Below are 14,274 nucleotides of genomic sequence, written 5' to 3'. Positions count from 1 at the left end.
TACTAAATTCTGTGAAATTAGGTATTTATTTCAAGTAAGTGCAGTATTTTTTTGTCCCAAAGTACATATCTTGGAGTTCTCAATTATAATTTGACTGGTATATATGTAGGGCTTCATCGATGGTGTAGTGGCAACATCGTTGCCTTGTAATCAAGGGGTCCTGTGTTCAATGGAGACATATAGTGTTATGATTCAACTTTAAACTGTAGGACTAGCATGACTAGCCTATTTCAACGTAAGGATTTAAAATAAAAGTTGAAGAAAATTTAACTCATCTGATTCATCTAACCTGTTAAGCAAAAAAAAAAAAAAAACAACGGGCTGCTCTATTATACGTTAATCCCCGTAACTCATTAATCTTAAATTTGTCGCTTCATTTTACAGTCCTGCAATATTGTATTTTTCCCAGTGTTGAAATTTTTTTATACATATATTAATGAAGGAGTCTCAATTCGATGTCCAGTGGAGGCCCATATTGGTACAGATCCCGTCCAGTCCCGATTAGTCTGTCTGTTCTCAAAGTGACTTGCAACAACTCTTCAGTTCTTTACCTGAATATCCAGAAAAAGGAACTTGTTGATCTAAAATAATTCACTTATTCTACACATGTTTCTATAGTTTATTTATTTATATTAATATCGTTAGAATAAAATGCAAAATTTACTTAAACGTTTTCCTTCTAAATGCTTTGAATTCAAAGCTTTATTCTTCCATAGCATCTGAACTTCAGAGGGAAACAAGCATGAGAGGAATGCTTGGGGCCTCGAAGTCCGGACAAGAGGCCGCGAAGAGTAGGGATGGGCAAGGGAAAATAACAAATATACCAATACAATATTAAATTATAGCAGTAAAAAATAGTTTCATTTTGTTACTTCCAGTTAGCAAATGCAGCAGCAGAAAAGTTGTCATCGTGAATATTGTACACATTGTTGTATGCAATAAAAATCGAGGATTGAAAGAAAAAGTTCTAAGAAATCCGAGGACAATATCAGAATGTCAAAGAATACGGCACACAGCAGTGACAAGAGAGAGGGGAGAACGTGTTGCAATGCGACGTGCACACGAAGCGAAAATTGGTTGCTAAGAGCCCTAAATCTCCACTCCTAACTTAACAACGTAGAATTGTCATTAGAATCAGTGGCGGCGATTGGGTTCCAAAACTGGGGGGGGGGGGGGGAAGGACAGTTTACTTTGGTGCATAAGATTTAGCATAGTCTGGGGACAAAAGTGGCAAAAATAAGGGGACAACAGCCCCCCTCTCCCCCTAATTGTCGCCACTGATTTCAATTCTAATTGTAAAAATAGCACATGCTAGTTGCTTAGGAGGGTTAAGTTTAGTGCTGTCAGCATATATTTATGATCCTGTGATCCCGAGTGGCTGTCTCTTGATATATTACAGTTTCCTAGATAGGCTACAGTGTGTTACTTTGTAACATTGTATATCTGACAACTATAATACAATAAAATGTTCAATACATCCAAATGTCAACCTCTCTTCCACGTAGTACAACCTCGACTGCATTGTGTAGAAGAAGGAGGTTCTAGCGCTTGGATTCACAATCAGTGTAATCCTCTGTGGGGTTTGCGTTATATGTTTGTCACTTCATCCATTTCTAACATGCATTTGCATCCTCTCAATTAGCCAGAAATGGTAGAAAAGCGACGTTAAATAAACTAAATCAACTAACAATAAAATGCTCAACGTACAAATACAACTGCATAAAATATATGTGATGCTTCGAAAGACGGTATTTTGAATTTAGTAATCCCCTCCCATGCCTTGGATTGCCTCGAATGTAAATATTCCTTACGTTGCTTAACTAACATTATCCCCTAGGATAGTGAAATGGTAAACATTAATGAAGCAACAGAAAAATGCAACGTATAGCCTTTAACGTTAATCTGAATTGCTTTTCTTCGGTTAATCGTTAATGAGCGTTAATGGTGGAATGCAGAAATAAATGAAAAAAGAACACAATGGTATATCCATGCCTTACTCAGGATTCTAAATTAGGGCTTCTGGCTTCGTAGCCACTCCTTCACGAAGACCGGAAGGTAATGACAAATGAATACAATACAGTTGATTTGATATGAATATTATTATTCCCCTTTTGGCTAGACGAAACGATGGGATGAGTAATGATACGATGAAATTGATGAAGAGTGCCCACAAAGGAACACCCAAGTAGCATCGTAATGCGCTGTGCTAACCTTTCCGCAACGAAGGTCAGCTGCAATAGATTGATCGATTGATTTGCTTTATTTTGCTTCGATTTTTGTGTCACTTTTGGCTAATTTGTGAAAATGGGGATGAGTGATGATTTGATGAAATTGATGAATGGGCACTCACAAACATCCATGCTCAGGCTGGGATTCCAACCCGGTACCCCTGGTGATGTAGCGCGATGTGCAAACCACTCCGCCATGAGGGCCGGCAGCTGCAATAGAGTCGAATTTACTGAATGAGAACATATACGCATTGATTGATTGATCGATTGATTTGGTGTTTTAATTCCACTTTATGCACAGTTAGGCTAATTGGGACGGGACCTACAGTTTAAAGTGGGTTCCGAATCACTATGTGCCTCCACCGCATATATGTATACATCTTAAGGGGAAGTGGAACTACATAGCTTTCTTTTTTTACTATCCCTTCCAAGGAGCGTGTCTTGATAATATCACCCACAGTACAGCCATCATCGAGAATGTGTGGAGCCATATCTTCTGCTTGAAAGGTAGCACCGTAAAATGCACAAGAAAGAACTTTACCTTTTGTAGCACTCGCCCACACACATTTTAATGGCATAACCTCTGCCTAGGGCTTCGCTGTCCCTCTAAGTACATTTGCTTGTGTAACTTCGTAAATATTGTCTCAATAAAACCACACTAAGGAAATAAACATGCTTCCTTTTATTAAAACTGAATTTTATGTTGGCCCTTTACTTTATTACATAATTTATTTTAATTTCAATTAATGCATTTACATATTATTCACGTTTAGAAACGGGAAGAGTATTTATATAGTTTATATTTTACCTTGTCATTTTAAAATTACTGGAATTAATGTTTTCTTTATGATCGTAGATGGTAAGTACATGTAGTTTCCAGGCATTATTTATCGTAAAGGAATAAAATCAATGCATTCTACTCGAGGTTTCCCACCTTCCCCAAAGTTGTCTGTTGGGGAACATTAGCAAAGATATCCTTATTTCATTGTCCTCTCTGTTGTTTTATGTAAGTAAGAATGTGCATTAAGGATGCTACGCATATAATAATTCGAATATCCCTGCGTAAGAATTTGTATGTTATCTATTTACATTTTCTCTTGAATACACGCACATAATAATCAACACGACAACAAGAGCAGGACGTAGAATGTAACTTAAATGGAATTGTATCAACTTCAACATACGAAATGATGGGTTTCCTACTTTGTGAAGCTGATATGCAATGGAGAGATAGATGAATGTGATAACAGGCAGCTTAGCAAGTCGCAGTGATCCTTTTCTGCAAGAGTGGAGCATGCTTGTGTTCCCCCGCAACGTTGTCAGGTGTGGAGCTTCTCAACTTTTCAAGTCGCACTTTAAGCAGAGAGGGCAGGAAGTGAAGATGCCAAAAAGTGTGTCAACGTAGCAAAAAAAAAACATGCACGGCACAGTGGCCGCAGAGGTGGATCGCATAAAACAACAGTGTTGCCAAACACGGTCATTAGAAAAAGAACTACATTGAAGTTAAGGACTCAGATCAAGCAGTTAGCTTTTAGAAGTATTAACACTTGTCTCCGTGCTCTACGACTGGGGATTCTGTGTTCGAATACTGTACGAGTTTAGGGAGCTTCCAGACCAAAGCGAGAAGCAAAGCTTATAACTTGGAAAGAAACACTCAAAACTATATGTGACGTTTCGAAGTGACATGACAAGGTGCACATGTCGCGTCGCATCGCATCGCGTCGTTCTGGTCTGGTGGCGTCTTCTAGTAGCGCAGCTGCACTGAATGCTTGCTTATATTCTTAAGCGGTGCGTGTTGCTTTGTTACTTCCGTATGAACCCCTTAGTTTGTACACACTATTATTCTTAGTATAAGCGTTTATATATATGAAATATTCGATAAAATATAAATGAAACATTCGAACCAATGCTATTTTGCTGTATGTTACTTTGCTTTTTATGCCACTTTTGGCTAATTTGCGAAGATGGGGATGACTGATGACATGAAGAATAAACACTCACAAACATCTATGCCCAGGCCAGGATTCGAACTCGGTACCCCTGGTGTCGTTTTCGAACCAATGCGACACGACAAACAACACGTGTCGCTTACGTGTTTCTCGGAATGAGCGTTGCCGTGTTTCTCCCATCTGGGGTCGTGCCCATGCATTGAATGGTTTCTTACGGAGAGACTTCAAACTGAAGCTACAGGCAACAAGTATCACACAATGGTGGCAAGTGACAATTAAGGTTCACAACGAAGTGACAAGTGACACGGGTCACTTTAGTCCATCAGAAAGCATTAAAATGGGAGAGCCCGAACACCAGACTGATGCGACATAATTCACGATATTTATAAAACTACCCATTCTGTGCAACATGGAAGCAATAAGCGAGACGTGCAACTTGTCACATTGCTTTGTTTCGAAATGTTGAATTCATTAGTGTTGCAATTGTCTCAAAGCGATACGTGTCACTTGTCGCCTTCCACTTCGGTCTGAAAGTTCCATGAATTTTATGCATCATGTCGTCTTGGTCTGTTGTTTGCGGATGTGAGAAGAAGACTTGCATATAGACGAAGGTACCTGTGTCACTTGTCACTTCAATATAACCCCCCACCCCTATTGCCCCATCGGTTGTCACTTTTGAACAGAAATCTCCATTCTTATTTCTTAAATTTTATATTATTTTTTCGTTATCAATTCATTTTTCTTCAGCATGACTGAAACAAGTAACGAGATGTTACCAATAAAGACTGAAAACTGTGCTATTTGTTTCTTGGCAATGGAAGAAAATGTGCTTTAGAAATGCATTTATAGTGCATTTACTAGTGTTATATTAAAACCAACTGATAATTTGTAGTCACATTTGGAGGAAGAAATTATGTTGTAGAGTAATTTATGAGTATATAATAGAAGAACAGATTTGGTTCCAAAGTTTTAAGTTGGTAACATTGACAGCTCGGGAGCAACAGGACGGCCAGGCGAGCGGGGAATCCCGTCGGCCACCGAACGAACATTTCCTTGCCCCTCAATCCCCTGGGATGTTCGGTACCAATACATGCGAAATAAATCCAAGATTTTACACACCCACACTTCACGGTACCAAGAGATGAGATTAAACACCACAGGTTTACACAGACGTGAAGCTTCCAGAGCTGGCAGAGTGTAACACACACGTTAACACACAAATCGAACAAATAGCGACTTTTTGGTACCTTCGAAATACTTCGCGTACATGTCGAAAGGGGTCTCAGGTGTCTCAAAATGGCCTTTTCCTTGTCGTGACTGGGCTGGATCTTTTACGCTACCTCAAAGGCCGTGGTATGGTTTAAGCACCTTGGACGAACTTACAAAATCAATTAGGGTGGAGGTTATTGCCACGTTGTTCGCACCACCTCAAAGTTGACTACGAACTTCACAATTCCTAACTTCAATTTGAGGGAATGGGGTAAACACAAGAATGTTTCCGTTTACAAATTTATCCTGAAAATTAAGAACGCTCTACTGCAAGAACTTCCAAAATGCGTTATACGTTTCAGTAACCTTATGTAATCTAGAATTATTCACCTCCACCAAAAACTACAATTACATGCAACTATAAATGCCTCTTTTACTCTTATTTTGGTATTTTCAACCACGCAGTGACAAAGGGAAAATTAAGTTTATACGAAGTCAAAAACAGATGCCCAAGTTTCAACAATTCAATGATGCAATTTATTCAACAATCAAATGTTAACAACAAAAAACTAATATAATATTTTTACAATTACCACGACAAGATTTTGTTGAGTAAACCATTAACAAACATCTCCATAACATTAAGATAATATTGGCTAACCCCAATCAAGCAACAAATTTACGCCCCTTTCGACGTTGACTAGATACCATTTGTTTGAACCATTTTTTTGTACCACATTTATCACTATGCTTATATTTGTACTTCAAAAATGTTAACCAACAATTCAACAAAAAAAAAAAAAGAAATGTTCAAAATTTGGAAATAATCAAAATTTGCGAAATCTACAATTTTGTTATCTTACTTTAGTATATATGCTTCAATCATTTTTTGAGACGAAGATTAAATCCAATGATTTCAATATTTTAAAAGGTATTCATCATTATCATAGGCATATAAACTGCAAAAAGCTCTACCAAGAAATTGCGACAATTTCACATCATTTTTTTTACTAGGTACCCTCCTAGATGCTCATTCAAAAACCAAGTAATTTAACTACTTTGCCATATTCGCCAGTAAATGGACGGAATACCAAAAGGGGGGGGGGGGGGGAGAACTGTGTTGTTTAATGGCATCGTCGTGATTAGTTAAGGTAACTATTTGTGACGCATTCAAAAAAATGCTACAAGTCTTTCACAAAAATAACGAACACGCTAAAGAACAGCAATTATCAAATAGTTTTGCGTGTGCTTATTAAGATCGATGTTTTAAACTTTCGTCCATTTGTTCAAACTGTACTGGGTTCCTCGCACACACGTGACACCATTAATTTTACTACGTGCTGCACTAATGTTACGCCTTTCGTATCAATTACAGGATTCAATCCAGTCGTTTCTCTAGCAATCGCATATACATATATGTACGATGTAGAACAGAACTTGCCAGCTAACAAGATAGTTATTTTTAGCATTTTGATGCAAACGTTGCGTAAATCTAGTAGTTTGTTTGTCGAGTAAAAATCGGCATTTTTTGACACACACTATAATCCACCAAAACTACCATTTTACTTCCCTACCTTCGTTTTATGCATCGCAACTTATAGGTTCTGACAGGGGACGACTTCCTTCACTCTTGGGTGTATGTGCCTCGTGGTAAGAAACCGAAGTACCTCACTCTCCCATTTTCCATACAAATTGTCAAATGCCGTGTTCCTTCCTATGCTTCAATTCTGCAACTGACACCATATTTGAAACATAGCTATGTCTACTTTACATTGAAGCCTCTTGATTAATATTCAACAAATCCCGGCAATTCATCACGAGTTTCTGAAGACGACAAAGTCCAAACTACGTATCCCTAGAGATATTTTGCAGTGGAGCGCGTCAATTACGTGTATTGCCGATACCAAGCACAAGACGCAACTGTTCTGTGCTCACGCACATACCCACACACTGCCTTCACTTCCTGTAACTTCCGAGCTGCAGATGGTGTGATTACAACGAAATATTTCGCAAATAGTCAGTGGTGCCATCTGTCCGAAGTTCAGGGAATTAAATGATGCATCGTTTTTTATCTCTATTTTTGAGCGGAGCAATTTCCAACACAGCGAGTTGGACGTTGTAAGATTTTGCGATGTGAATTGCAGTAAATCGCTACAGCAGAGAGAGCTACAGTTAGGCCAGAAAGCAGGTATCGAAGTGAACACGCCACTGAAGGAGCAAAAACAAAATTGTAAAGGATGAACATCCCGAGACATTGTGGAATAAAAGTATTGGTGCTCCATTTAATTAATAATATGTATTTTCAGAGTTTGCAAAAAGAAAATTCTAAAAATTTTCTTGCTCGTTTCGCTCGCAGTGCAGCCATTAATTTAAGAATCGCATCAAATCTGTACTTCTTATTTCAAAATAATTCTTCTTCAGTGAAGTATTGCGAACTCATTGTGTTCTGCAATAATTGTACTTGACATACGGAATAGTCGTACACTGTAACTTACACAATAAATAGAGAATAAATAATGCCAAGTGGATATTTGGAAATCAAAGGACGATGTTGTATCAATAATTCTTCTTTGCTACAGCTGAGAAACAATGGTGGAGCAGAGGTACTGTAGAGGAATGAGAAGTACTCGAGACAAAATTAATAATATTTTATGGAAGCCTTATGGAAACCAGAGTTGTTATAGTTATATACACGCAAATATTGAGAAGTGTAAGTTAAGAAAATAACATTTTTCTCAAACATGGGATTGGGTGCCAAAATCTATTTTCGGTAGGGATCTGAATATACATGTGTGAATTTCACAACTTCCCTAACAGATGAAGACGTTTTAAAGATTTGTATACATAGAAATGATACACATGCATTACACCCCCCCCCCATATGTACTGTATATACAATACAGGGTTACCTCAAACTCGATGTATTGCTTTGCTTTGTATTGCTTTGAAGGCATGAATTTGCAAAAAATTTAACCCTAAAGTGCCTTATATCAAGGGGACTCATTTTCGAGATTTTTTGATTTTGTTGAAAAACTTCCGATTTCGAAGTTCAAAATTAAATCAAGAAAAAAGTGGTGATCGAATTCAACTTGTTTTAATTTGTATGGCATGCCAACACATTGACAATGTTTTATGAACAGTAAAACAATCAAAACTGCCGAACATTTTCAAAGAGCAGGTCAAAACTTACTCGATGTTTAAATTTTCAATGAAGTTGCTTACCAAAAACCCATGAATATCTCAAAATATCAATAAGACACTAAGCATGCAACCTACTAGAAAAACTTCCTTGTTTTTATCAGCTGTCTGACAATGTATTATAATGCTCACAAAAAGTAAAAAAATCTGGGAAAAAGTTCAATAACAACAGGACAGGTAGAGCGCAACTATGAAGTGGAAATTGAAAGAACAATTATATTTATGAATGTTTGTATGTAATAATGGATTTAGTTCACAAGTCATTTTCAAAATGTTCTTCTCTAACCCCAAATCAACCAGCCAACCAGTAGAGTACAGACTAATCTGTCCAATCCATTTTTTTTAAAAGTTTGAGCAGGAAAGACAAAGAAATAGATGAATATTAGTTAGTCTAATTGTGTGGTGGTCACTTGCTCTTGATCTACACAAGACTCATTAGTTGGAACATTTTGTAAAATACCAATGTTTTAAAACATTTTTGATGACACCAATGTACATCTCATCAGGGACAGCGCAAGGGGTGGGCAAGGGTGGGCACACCCACCCAAAAAATCCTCTGCCTACCCAATTGCCCACCCGAACAAAATCAAGACACAAGTGTTTAGGAAAATGTCAATGCTTCAATATAAGAAGGATATTCTTGACTCTGTAAACGTTTTTCTTATGAATATTGTCGATACTAGAAAGGATCACAAATTATTCTCTAAGAAGTTTTGATGTTTTTTGGATTTATATTTGTATACTAAAATTCAATTCAATTCAATTCAATTTTCCTTTATTAAAGGGCGAGGTTCAGCCTGCGGCTGTTCTACCACCTAACCCCGATGGATACATATACATACTAAATACATTCTACCTACTAAATAACAAACAAAGAAGAAAGAGAGAAACATAAAGAAGACACAAAAGAAAACAAATACAAAATTGAGAACAAAGGCTCGTCTACACACTAAAAATAATAATAATATTAAAAAGATTGAAAACAAATAAAGGATACACAAATTAATTGACACAATTGTGCTTGGTGTGATATGGTTAAGAATAATACAAATTAATATTAATGTTATGTGTGAAAACATATAAATGTTCTTAATATGCGAGAAAGGACAAAATATCGTTAAGGGTTGGCAACATGTAAGGGGAAAAGTAAATAAGCAAAATGAAGATGAAAATACTTGTTATTAGGAAGTTGGTTCAGAAATGAGAGCTATTATTCGTGAGTGCTGGAACACAGATATTGTTCATTTAACAATAGAGTTTTTAGTTTGTCTTTGAAGTTGTGATTAGTGAGGGACATCATGGAAGGAGGAAGCTCATTCCATGCTCTTGCAGCTGAATACGTAAATGATGATTCGAAAAGCACTAGTGCGTGCTTTGGAAGTTCAAGTTTCTATTTTCCCCTTGTTTTGTAATCATGTATTTCCCTTCTGAATTTTAATTTCTGGAATAGGTTTGTAGGTGTTTTGGTTTGTAAAAGCTTATGAATAAAACAACACAGATGTAATTTTCAGCATCTGGTCATGTTCAATATTTGTTTGCATTTAGAGTTGGGAGGATATGATCATATTTTCTTATATGGTACACGAAAGGGAAACATGAAATTTGGATTTTCTGGATTTTGGTTTTGTTTCGAATGGATAGATTTGGTCCGAAAATTACGTTGCAGTAGTCCAGTAAAGGAAAGATAAGTGATTGGATTAGTCTCATTCTAATCTCTGTTTTTAGGCATTCTTTAAAGCTGTACAGTGATCTTAGCACAGCATAAGCTTTTTCAATTTGTTCTTGTACATGAATATCCCAGATAAGGTGTTCATCGAAAATGACGCCTAGATTTTTTACATTTGTTGAATAAGGGATTATAGATGTGTCTAGTTTGATGCATATCTCGTTAGGATATATCAGAGAGAGACTATTTCGGGAACCAATAAGAGAGAAAGTTGATTTTTGTGGGTTTATTTTTAGACTGTTACTTTTACACCAGGTATTTATGTTGGATAAATCATCATTGAGCAAAGCTAAGGCTGCATCTGGCGATTTCGGTGGGAAAGGAATTTGTAGTCGAGTGTCATCTGCGTAAAAATGAACTTTACTGTGATTGATTATGGTAGGTATGTCGGCTGTAAAAATGGTATAGAGGAGAAGGGCTAGAATGGATCCCTGTGGGACACCAGTTTCCAATGGCAGGGTGTGAGAGAGAGGGGGTGTGGCAGCATTTATGAATACTCTCTGTTGTCTGTTGTTCAGATACGATCTAAACCATCGGAGAGCAGGAGGAAAAAAATGTATTTTAATTTGCTCAAGAGCAGGTCGTGATGGACACTGTCAAAGGCTTTATTGAGATTCAGTAATACTAATGCTACTGCCATTCTCTTGTCGATTGATCGTAATAAATCGTCAGTTACTTTAAGTAAAGCCGTTGCCGTGCTGTGTGAGGGACGGAAACCAGATTGACATTTCAGAAGCAGATCTAGGTCATTAACGTGTTTGCGAGTTTGCTTGTTAACAATTTTTTCAGCGATTTTGGAAAATATAGGTAAGAGACTTATTGGTTGAAGGTCATTCAGGGACGATATTACTTTTTTCTTTGGCATCAGAACAACACGTGCTGTCTTCCAACTGGCCGGGTATTGTCCAATCCGGAATGATAAATTTACGATGTGCATCAGGGGACGTAAGATGTGCGGTAATAACAGCTTAATCATTTTTATAGATATTCCATCATTACCAGATGCATTGGATGGTATTTCATTTATCGCTTTCATTGTTTCGGCTTTGTTTATTTCTTGCAGGTGGAAAGTTTGAGCGCTTTTGTTAAAAGTGTTTTTTTATTGATGCGTGACCCAGTATGGAGAAGGTCGAGGCAAGGGCTTCGCAGAAAGACCAGCTCTCGGTGACCAGGAAGATATCGAAAGCCGACTCGAGCACCGTGGTCGCCAACTCCTCTAATTTGGATGACGACAAGGACCTGACATTGGCTTGAGTGAGGGTCAGGAAGGGTGGCCTTGGGAGGCAATGACCGGGAGGGAGGAAACCGTTAGTCACAGGATTTTCAGGCGGTGGAGTCGACATCAGGGAGAAAACAAAGACAGGGGTACCATTTGTTGCGAGCTTGAGGGAAATCAAACCTTCCCTTCCATAACTTCATAACGTATTTTAGCATTATTTCAAATCTGAATGTAGATGCAAATTGGGAGAAGAAAGACATAAGGAAATTTGGGTACTTACATGTTCCCTTCTTGTGAAGTCTCGGATGTTCTTGAATCACAGGTATATTTGACGCTAAAACATCACTCAAGGAAAACTGTATGAAATAATTCCCAGTAGCACACACCAAAACACTCAGAGAAACATAAACATTCGCATAAATGGATATGGTTGACACACGAGATACACACAATGGACATAATAGGGAAACGATTTCAAACACACGCTCATAATACATATAACTAAGAAATAAAATGAGGAAGGTTATCACGAATATACACTTTGATTATACACTTAATTTTGTGGGAAAAAAAATAACTAGTAATAATACTAATAAATATAGAATGATAAAAATAAAAGAAATATTAAAAGTATTTCAATGTTAACCGGTCACTAATGTTAAAGTGGCTACGGAGTCCGAGCAGTCTTGTTTATGGGTCTAGTCTTTGGAGGGGTAAGGCTCAGGGTCCAATCGGGATAGTTCCTTCATTCTTGTAATAGTGAGTTTCCTGCCGTCTTCGGTGTAGCACTGCGGGGCCCGAACTTTTCTTTCGCCGCCCGCAGCATCTCCTGTCGCACTGGAGTCAGCGACTCGGTGATGTAGATTCGCGACCCGGCTTCTTTTAGCTCTTTCTTCGCCGACCACACTGAGTGCCTGGTTTTGTAGGTTGCGAATTTAACAATAATAAAGAATTTCAGTAGAAAATATGTTTATGAATAATACCTGTCAATTTTATCTTATTTAAAACTTTATGATCCAGTTAACACTTCTGTGGCTTTCAAGTTTTCCAAGGCGAGGAGTACATAATCGTACAGGATAAAACAAATATCTAAAAACAACCAAACATGTAAATAAAAACACTATTTCAGTGTTATTTCCATGTGGTATGAAAATAACTTCGATCCATGACAAGGCTTCCTTATCCAAGCGATTTTGATAGTGCGATAATCCGCGAGTGCCAACTTCATATCAGTGGCACAACCTCAAGGGGGTCAGGGGGGCATTGTGGCCATGGATGGAAATCAATTCTAGGGGGTGAGAGGGGGGGCAAACATTTAAGTAAAATAAACAAGACTAGCAGAAAGTCGGCCGTGCGAGCCGAAAAATCTAAATGAAATACAAATGTCATCCCGAAATTAATGCCTCCACCTTAATAACTCTTCACATTGTTATCAGATTGCCATGAAACTTCACTCACATATAATGTGATATGTTATTAATGCACACAATTTTTCATTTGCGGGTAACTAAGTAAACATGAATAGCAGAGAGAAAGAACTGTAATCGAGTTCTTGCAAATAGAGGGTTGTCGGGCACCGGAGATCCATAGCAGGATGCACGCAGCATATGGAGAGGACGCAATTGACATTAGCAATGTTAGAAGATGGATGAATAAGTTCCAAGAGGGGAAAACCTCGATGCCTGATAAGCATCGAAGTGGCAGACCTGCAACCTCAGTGACGGGTGAAAACCGAGGAAAAGTGACTATATTCTGGGACATAGAGGGTGTCATCTGCACGGATTTCTCGGAACGTTTTGCAGGAATGAACAATGCTCACTATGTGCAGGCTTTAAAAAAGTTGAGGGCCACTACTCGATGAGAAAGAAAGCACATTCCACTGGACAGTGTTGTTTTGCACCACGATAACGCCTGTCCCCACGTGCCAATGGAAACTTCACAGGCCATTGCCAAAATGGGGTGGGTGGTCAGTAATGCCCCTACTCCATGTATATATATATATATATATATATACCATGATCAAGTATTTAGCCCCACTGGACTTCCATTTGTTCGCCCCCTCTCACAAACAACTTTCACGTGGACAGCATTTCCATGATGTGGAAGACATTAAAATCGCTGTTAATAAATGGGTCAAAAAACAATCTCAGACTTTTTCCAGAGCGGATTTTGGCATTGCGTTGAATGGTGACAGAAATGTATCAAAAGCAAAGGACATTATTTTGAATAGCCTTAATAGATACTCAACATGTGTATCTACTTTCACACAAACTTTCCAATTTGTTCCTGCTTCACTCAAAATTTTTACAGCAGAGGAAGCATTAATTTCGGTATGACCTTTGTAAATTGTAAAAGAGAATGCCATGGCACCTCGTGAAATTATGAATGAAACAGTACAGCCCTCCTGTTATTTGCTAATTTCACCAAGAAAGTATATACTTGCATAAAGTAGACTTAAAACACGAACTCAATCAGTCAATCAATAAAACCTAGTAGAGTAGTATGTGGGAAATTCCTTCTTAACTTGAAGGAATAAGACAATATAGCCACTATACTTACTAAGGGAAGTAGAGAGTGAGCAGTTGAAAGCATTGACAAGGAGATACAATGAGGGGAAGGGTGACTCAAATGAGAGAGAAATAGGGTGATTATATCAAGACTGACACAGGAAAGACAGAAAAAATGATAGAGGGGAGAAAATCCTGAGCAGCAACAGATCTTTTAAGTGCCAAAGCCTGCCAACCA

The 14,274-nt window shown here is 37.9% G+C and overlaps 1 protein-coding gene across 1 annotated transcript in view; it reads left to right on the top strand.

The window, feature by feature from the left end:
• LOC145983637 (histone-lysine N-methyltransferase NSD2-like) overlaps positions 1 to 14,274 on the top strand; it is a 327,048-nt gene that overhangs the window by 270,925 nt on the left and 41,849 nt on the right. The gene's annotated exons all lie outside the window — the stretch shown is intronic.

Source organism: Lepisma saccharinum, chromosome 2, assembly GCF_977018435.1.
Source record: "Lepisma saccharinum chromosome 2, izLepSacc3.1, whole genome shotgun sequence".
Classification (NCBI taxonomy): Eukaryota; Metazoa; Arthropoda; class Insecta; order Zygentoma; family Lepismatidae; genus Lepisma; species Lepisma saccharinum.
This window is presented reverse-complemented; position numbering and strand designations above follow the sequence as displayed.